Consider the following 9066-nt stretch of genomic DNA (forward strand, 5'->3'; position numbering starts at 1 on the left):
CTCCGGTATCGTAAATCAGTTTACAGATTCGCAACGCGATTCTGACTATCGCATTGCGATTTCCCAAATTCGCGTTGCGATTTTCCTAATTCGCAATGCGAATACGTAAATCGCAACGCGATTACGTAAATCGCAACGCGAATACGTAAATCGCAATACGAATCTGTAAATCGCAACGAGATTCTGACTATCGCAATACTGAATTTCAAATTCGCAACTCGATTTCTGAATTCGCAACAGGTTTTAATTTCGCAACACAAATGTTTTGGGTATATAACTACGCAGCAGCAGCAACTCATAACCTAAATCCCTAAATCGCAACTCATTCCATCTCCATCTATCACTCTCTCCGGCGACATCCGTTCCTATATCCAACGATATCCTTCCCCATCCGGCAACAGGTTTTAGTTTCGCAGCTCGTTTATTTAGTAAATTAATTTACAATAATGAAATCATCTAATGTTGATCATGTTTGGATATATTTGTGTTTTGGAGGGTCATGGGAGAATGTTCATGGTGTTTTACAATATATGCCTTTACCCATGAATCTTCAACTAAAACTGTCATTAAAAAAGTTAACTTATGAAACTCTAATGTTACGTGTTGCAAATAAATTGAATTTAGAGCCCCTAAGTGGATTTAGGCTATCTTATCAGAGAAATGGTAAAGTTTATTTGTTAACCGACAATGAAGTTGTTGAACGATTCATTGCTTACATTAGTGTTTCAAGTGATGATGTTACATTGTATGTTGTTGAACCTAGAAATAGTGAAGTTGGGTCAGTAGCGGGTAGTAATCAACTAAGTTTTTCAACCCCAGTTTATGGTGCTCAAAATTTAATGGTTCCACCACAATTTCATCACCAAGCAAATATTGTTTCACCACATTTCCAATACCAAACACAATCTCAAAACCCACAACATTTCCCTAATCCAAATCTCAATCAACTTTCAGCACCAAATTTCGGTTTTCGTATTGATCAGTTAGACGATGATGAGCCAACAGAAAAAATTGTGAGTACTAGTCAGTATTCGAAATTTGATCTTGGACAATACCCGGACTTTGATCTTGGTCAATACTCGGATTTTGATGAATTTTCAGAAGAAGAAACAGACCCTGCGTGTAATGATTTTGATATTGGTCAATACCCGAATTTTGATGATGAAACAACCGTTGCCGAGGAAGATGTTGTTGATGATAATGAGGAGGAAGTTACGACTGTAAATGAACATGTTGAACATCCATTCTGTAATTCATATAACACTGAAGAAGAAAAAGAAGAAGAAGAAATCCCCAAAGAAAAGTCCCCGAAGAAAATGCCACGGGAGTATAACTGGAATATGCCATAATTACTTCAGATACCGGAAGAAGAGTTGGTAAAGATAGCAGTTGATTGTTACACAAAAATTATTCGTATCAAGAAAGATGATTGTTTTGATACAAAGGAAGACTTGAAGATAGCTTTGTATACGAAATGTGTGGAAGATGGCTATCAACTAAAAGTTAACAAATCAAGCAAAGATCGTTTCGAAACAAGGTGTATGATTGACAAAAACTGTATGTGGCGTATGATTGCAAAGAGGATAAAAGATTGCGAAATGTTTCAAGTTATGACTTTTATTGATAAACATACATGTTCAAGAACCCAAGTTTTTCCTCACCATAGACAGGCAAACAAAAAGATGTTGGGTGGTTTTCTGGCTGAGTTAATGTTTTTGAATGGTAGGGTATATCGGGGACATGAAATTATGACTGACATGAATGCTCGGTTCAAGATTAGTATCTCATATTCTCAAGCTTGGAGAGCCAAATGTTATGCCTTGGAATTGTTGAGGGGGTCGCCAGAAGCATCGTTTGCCCAACTGCCGGCTTATTGTCACAATTTAAAGCTGAAAAATCCTGGGTCGGTAACTCATATCAAAACAGATAGAGATGGACGCTTTGAGTTGCTGTTTATCGCCATTGGTGCTGCGGTTAGTAAATCAATATAATTTTGTTGACTCATTTTTGTTAGTTACATGCATTTCACATTTAAATGATTATATTTCTTGTGTTTATGATTTTGTAGATTCGTTCGTTTATTAATTGCATGCGCCCATTTATTATAGTTGACGGAGCACATTTAAAAGGTCGATTCCTTGGAGTAAACTTATTAGCAGTAGCCATGGATGCTAACAATGGGATACTGCCAATAGCTTACGGGGTTGGTAATCTGAAACCTCTAATTCATGGACATGGTTTATGGGGTATCTTAGGGATTGCATAGGTCCTATTAGCAATCTAATAATCATATCCGATAGGGAAAACTCAATTGACAATGCTGTTAGAAGGTGTTTACCATATGTTTTTCATGGACTTTGTGGTGTTCATTTGTATAGAAATATAAAATCAAGGTCTGCTGGTATAAAAAATCACAAATGGACATACTGGAAGGCTGTAAAAGCTTATCGGAAAGTGGATTTTAATAAGCATATAAACTGTTTAAGACGTGTTTTGCCTCAGTGTGCTCAAACACTAGAAGATGTCGGGTTTGAAAGATTGTCAAGAGTACATCAACTTGGAGCAAGATATGGTTTCATGACGTCTAATAGTGCAGAATCAATCAACGCTCTAAGTCGTCATTCCCGGAAATTACCAATTACTATGTTAATGTAGTTTTTTCGAGCCTCTATTCAACAGTGGTACTACAAGAAAAGAAACCATGCAGATATTATTTCTTTAAATTCGTAACTTATCATATATTTTACTAAGTATTATTTATTTAAATTTACATGAACATTGGAACATCGTGTTACACCATGGACAGAAAAAAAGACAACGAAACGTGTTGTGAAGTCAACGTTATGGAGAGTTGAACCATGTTCAAACACTTTGTTTGAAGTACTGGATAATAACTTAAATGGGCTTGTCGATCTAAATGCAAAGACGTATAGTTGTATGAAATGGCAAACATCTGGTTATCCGTGTGGCCATGTTATAAAAGTTTCTCTTCATCTAAACCAAGATGATTCAAGCGCATACGCTATGGATTGCTACACTACAGAAGTATATCGACAGACTTATGGCGAGATTGTCTACCCTATTCCACACCCTTCTGAGTGGGACATACCAGATGACTTACAAACAATTTTGCCACCAGCCATGTACAGAAGGCTACCTGGCCGACCAAAAAGTCACGATCGTATACCGTCTAAGGGTGAATAGAAGAAGAGATCGACATGTAGTACGTGCAAGGAAAGTGGTCATACAAGGTTGACATGTGGATCACCAGTGCCATCACAATCATCTTTTCCTCTACCAAAATATGGATCCTCATCAAAATTCCAATCACAACCGGCTTCACCTTTTGGGACTGTTAACTTAGGTGATTTTTAAATGCAAATTTTGTATTATGTGTATATTATGTGTGAACTTTTAACATTTTCAGTTAGGCATGTATTAGTAACTTGATTTTGAACATTGCTATGATAAGTTCAGTTGTTATCACTTATTAGATATTCATTTGACTATCGAAACGCGGAAATCGCATCACGGAAATGACTATCGCAATGCGGAATTGACTATCGCAACGCGGAAATGACTATCGCAACGAGAGAATCGCAATGCGAAATGAAAATTGCAATGCGAAATGAAAATCGAAACGAGTGAATCAGTTTCCAGATTCACAACGCGATTCTGACTATCGCATTGCGATTTCCCAAATTCACGTTACGATTTTCCTAATTCGCAACGCAAATACGTAAATCGCAACGCGATTACGTAAATCGCAATGCGAAATGAAAATCGCAACGAGTGAATCGCAATGCAAAAATGAAAATCGTTGCGATTTACGTACGATTTACAGATTCGCAATGCGATTACGTAAATCGCAATGCGATTACGTAAATCGCAATGCGATTACGTAAATCGCAATGTGAATCTGTAAATCGCAACGATTTTCATTTTCGCATTGCGATTCACTTGTTGCGATTTTCATTTCGCATTGCGATTCTCTCGTTGCGATAGTCATTTCCGCGTTGCGATAGTCTGTTTTGCATTCAACATAATGCAGATTGAAATCAACAAATCAACTATTACATTTTAATCAATTAAACAAGCACAAATATTATGTACACATCAATTAAAAAAATCAACATTTACAAATCATCTTTTACAAATCAATTAAACAATCAAAAAATAATAATGAAATCAACTTTTGCACCCAAACATCCATTTCACGCAGCTCACTTCAGGATTAACCTACAGAAACCAAACATCGAATCAACAACACTTTCTACAATCTAAAACCTACAAACAGCAAATTATTGAATTCTAGCTACTTAACCAAACATTTTCAAACCAAAAAGAGTAAATATGTTTAACAACACTTGCAATTGACTTACAAATTGTTTATGGACACTTTCATAACGCGGATGCAGGTAGGCAGCGTCTCGCATATATCGCTCTAGCCATAAAATGCCGAAACCACAAGCCTACTGCACCTCTATCTCTATCGGTGGGAGGTAGAAAATGTGTACTTTCTGTCGTCAAACGCTCCAAGCACATGCATACGAGAGGACCACAATCCCCTCTGACTTTCTTCGTTTGTTGTGGCGCGGTCTCGTATATGATAACTGTAACATTGAACTTCTTTGGCTTCTTGTTTCCAGACTTAGTCCAATAATCAATTGCATCCAAGAATTTAGCCAAATGAGAGCTCCATCCCTTAATCATATCTCTCAAATCAGACAATGATATGTAATTTATCATGCTGTCATATACTATTGTCTTTAGGGATAGGAGCTGAAGCTCGACGAGAAGCCAATGAGTACGGTCCAAAACAGGGATAAACACCTGCATCGAAATGTAATAATTCAAATTGCGCACTTATTTATGAACACCTTTAAAATATTTAAACAAATATACTAACCTTATCGACCTCCCACCATGCAAGATAAATTTTAGCTTGTCCATTAGTCAACACATATGATTCATGTCGTTGATTCTTCAAGTGAACTACGTGAAAAGACGTCGGCATAATTGTATATCACATTTTTTTAATATTTTTCTTCAATTTCATTACAATTAGAAGACGTGTCACTCATGCATGAATATGTTGTTTTACAAAAAAAGACATATATTAGTGAATTACATAAATTTTAAAAAAAATTAATCAAACTGAAATATAAGAAATATAAGACTTACCCCCATCGAAATAGCCGTTGTCTTCAACCCCTAATAATACACACCACCAAGACCATTCAATCAACAAATGCATATCATCGTTGAGTTTGTATATGTCAGCGTAACACCCTTGGCTCCGCTCATGTAGATAAAAATCAACTGCGGTCTTAGCCCAAAGGGTATTATCCAGAATTATTTCGGTAGTTGTTTCCTCTCCACTTCATCTGCCGGAATGGTACTGGCCGGTAACTTATACAAAAGCCAACAGTCATCCATCATGTCCGGCACGTGAGGGGGCTTCTCAATAATTCGATATATTACGCCGTGTGAATCGGGCTCTAGAATGTTAGGAGGGATCTCTTCAACGATGACAGTGGCCTCTTGAACAGTGGGAGGGGACTCTTGAGGGATGATAGGGGCCTCTTGAACGATAGGGGAGACCTCTTGAACGATGACAGGTGAGTCAGGCTTTTTCTTACGGATTCTTCGCACTATTGGGGTGAACGGAGACGTAATGGCACGTGCACGCCGTCTGATGCGTGAACTCCGTCTTGCAAGAAAAACCCAACGTAGAGCATCCACCTTAGCGGGCCGCTAAAAATAAATTAATACATAAATCAGTAAGTAAACAGACATGATATTAAACAGTGAGAACAAAGACAAATATATTTCAAACTTGCACGGTATTCACCCAAGTCATTATTATATCATTGTTCACAAAATGCATCAGATAACATTCCAGAAGTAAGCACTTATATAAACATTTAAAAGGACAACATAAAGGTTTAGTGCAGGTTCAATGACAACATAATGAGTAGTAGTTTATTCTTGAAACTTAAATTTTCAACACTGTGAAGTTAGTATTTGTCTTTTGGTTGAAGTAATGCAATTCATTCAAGTTTCAATTTGCAGAAGAAGAATAGAATCTGAAACTTAAAATCGTAACGCGAAAATGACTATCGCAATGCGAAAATGACTATCGCAATGCGAAAATGACTATCGCAATGCGAAAATGACTATCACAATGCGAATTTGACTATCGCAATGCGAATTTAACTATCGCAACGAGAGAATCGCAATGCGAAATGAAAATCGCAACGCGATTATAGTTTCGCGTTGCGATTTTGGTTTCGCGTTACGATTTTCATTTCGCGTTACGATTTTTATTTCTCGTTGCGATTCTCTCGTGACGATTCATTTCGCGTTGCAATAGTCATTTTTCATGTTGCGATTTTAAGTTTCGTGTTGCGAAAGAAAACTATTTCTTCTTCTGCAAATTGAAACTTGAATGAATTGCATTACTTAAACCAAAAGACAAAACAAAGACAAATAATAACTTCAGAGTATTAAAGAATACACAGTTTAGCAGAATTGGCAGCAACCGAACAAATTTACTTTCAACCAAAAGACAAAACAAAGACAAATACTAAATTCACAGTATTAAAGAATACATAGTTTAGCAGAATTGGCAGCAACCGAACAAATTTACTTTTAACCAAAAGACAAAACAAAGACAAATATTAACTTCACAGTGTTAAAGAATACACAGTTTAGCAAAATTGGCAGGAACCGAATAAATTTACTTCAACCAAAAGATAAAACAAAAGACAAATACTAACTTCACAGTGTTAAAGAATAAACAATTTAGCAGTATTGACAGCAACCTAATAAATTTACTAAGCAATCTAAGTGAAATGGTTAATCTAAGTGAAATTACGAGTAAATTTATCATCAAGTTAAATATGGAAAATCTTAAACTTACCTCGTTGCGTAGAGTATGAACCTCACTCTGCAACGATACTACCATCTCACGTAGAGCGGCAACCTCACCACGTAAAGTAGACACCTCCACACGCCATGCACCATCGTTATCGCGTAGAGTATCGATCTCCTCACGCAAGGCATTGACCTCATCACGTAACTCCCTTGACTCATCCCGTGGAGGTGGAGAACAGGGAGATAGAAGTCGTGGCATCTTTGCCGGTCGCCTATCATGAGGTGATGGTGGAGAAGAGGCTCGATGATGTGACGGGATAGGTGATGGCTCTCGTTGTAGAGGTGTATAGTCGGGTCGATCAGGTGATGGCTCTGGGTGAGGTGATGACTCTCGAAGTGGAGGAAGTGGAGGCTGCTCATCATTCGTGCCATCAAAAAAACGCTGGCTAGCTTGCCACCAATCAGTGGCAAGCTCAGCCTCCGTGGGTGTCAGTCTCTATAATAGAGTGTTGGCCTCCTAAAAATATAAAAACTCAAACAAAGTTAAACGTCTACTATTAATAACTTGTTTATATATGATAGTATTTGTGTTAACTTACATTATTTATTGTCGCATATGGTATTAAGTCTTCCCAATCCAACAGACGTTTCCTCTTCCAGGAAATAGCCCTAGGAATATCATTTGAAGTTTTAATGCATATTTCCGCATGCTGGGGAAAGCCTCGAATATCCAAATCTACAAACAATATAATAACAAACATTAGTAATTGTTAAATAATTCTTTATAATTTTGAAAACATTATATAGAAATTCTTACCTTAAAGGCCCAAACAAAGCCTGACAAAGTGTATTTCGACCCATCGCCAAGCAAACTTTTGTGGTCATCAAAGGCAGACGACAACTTAGTCCAGGTAGCTTTCCATATATACGAACCCCACGGAAACAGATTCCATACATTTAGGTCCTCTACCAATAATATTAGCTCCTGAGGAATAGGTTGTCTGGCCTCTTTGCCTAAAAAGCCGGTATACAAAAGTACTAGAAGGCATACTCGGACAACATCGACGTCATTCATCGAGTAAAACATATTTCTTATTAAACAATTTCTTCAGGTCGTCGACGTGTAAGTTCGGCTTCTCTATTAACTTATCAGGAAAAACCCGGGATAACCATGATGGGCGGGTGATATGACGAGTGTACCGGCCTACATCATCGTATCCGAATCGTAGACCAATGATTAAGCAGAACTCCTTCCGCCCAAAACAAGTATACGCTGGTGGAAAATAAAACCATATCTCTTCCTCACCACGTTGTATACTGTCGGGTAGATCGCTAGTCATGGTCTAAAGCACAAATGGGTCAAATTAGCATCTCCACCCGGATGATGTACTCTCAGCCATGGCCCGAAGCAGGTTTCCTCAAACAATTTTCTTTGTGCAAGTGAAAGCTTCGAAGCAATTGTAGTGGCTAGGCTAACTTTATTCCTTAATGTCAATGAAGCCGAAAAAATTTCTACAAAAACAATAAACATACCAAATTAGATATACCAAAAACTACACTGTGAAGATATACCAAAAATAATAAACATAAAAAGTAGTAGTTTATTCTTGAAACTAAAATTTGCAACACTGTTTTGTCTTTTGGTTGAAATGAAAATCGCAACGAGAGAATCGCAACGCGAAATGAAAATCGCAATCGATAGTCATTTTCGTGTTGTGATTTTCATTTTCATGTTGCGATTTTAAGTTTAGAAATTATTCTTCTTCTGCAAATTGAAACTTTAATGGATTGCATTACTTCAACCAAAAGACAAAACAAAGACAAATACTAACTTCACAGGGTTAAAGACTAAACAGTTTAGCAGTATTGGCAGCAATCGAATGAATTTAATAAGAAATCTAAGTGAAATGGTTAATATATTATTGAAATTACTAGTAAACTTATCATCAATTTTAATATGAAAAACCTAAAATAATGCAAAAATTTCAAAATAAAAATAATTAAAAAAACTAACCCTCGGAGGTTGATTTTTCATTTCTGAATGATTGTGAGGGATTTCTAACTGTGAATGGGTTGTGAGGGATTTCGTCGGAGATGGGGACGGATTTCGCCGCAGAGAGTGAGAGATGGAGATGGACTGAGTTGTGATTTTGGTTTTAGGTTATGAGTTACGATTACGGGATATAC

This window comes from Hibiscus syriacus, unplaced genomic scaffold (assembly GCF_006381635.1).
Source record: "Hibiscus syriacus cultivar Baekdansim isolate YM2019G1 unplaced genomic scaffold, ASM638163v2 tig00017701_pilon, whole genome shotgun sequence".
NCBI classification, from domain to species: Eukaryota; Viridiplantae; Streptophyta; class Magnoliopsida; order Malvales; family Malvaceae; genus Hibiscus; species Hibiscus syriacus.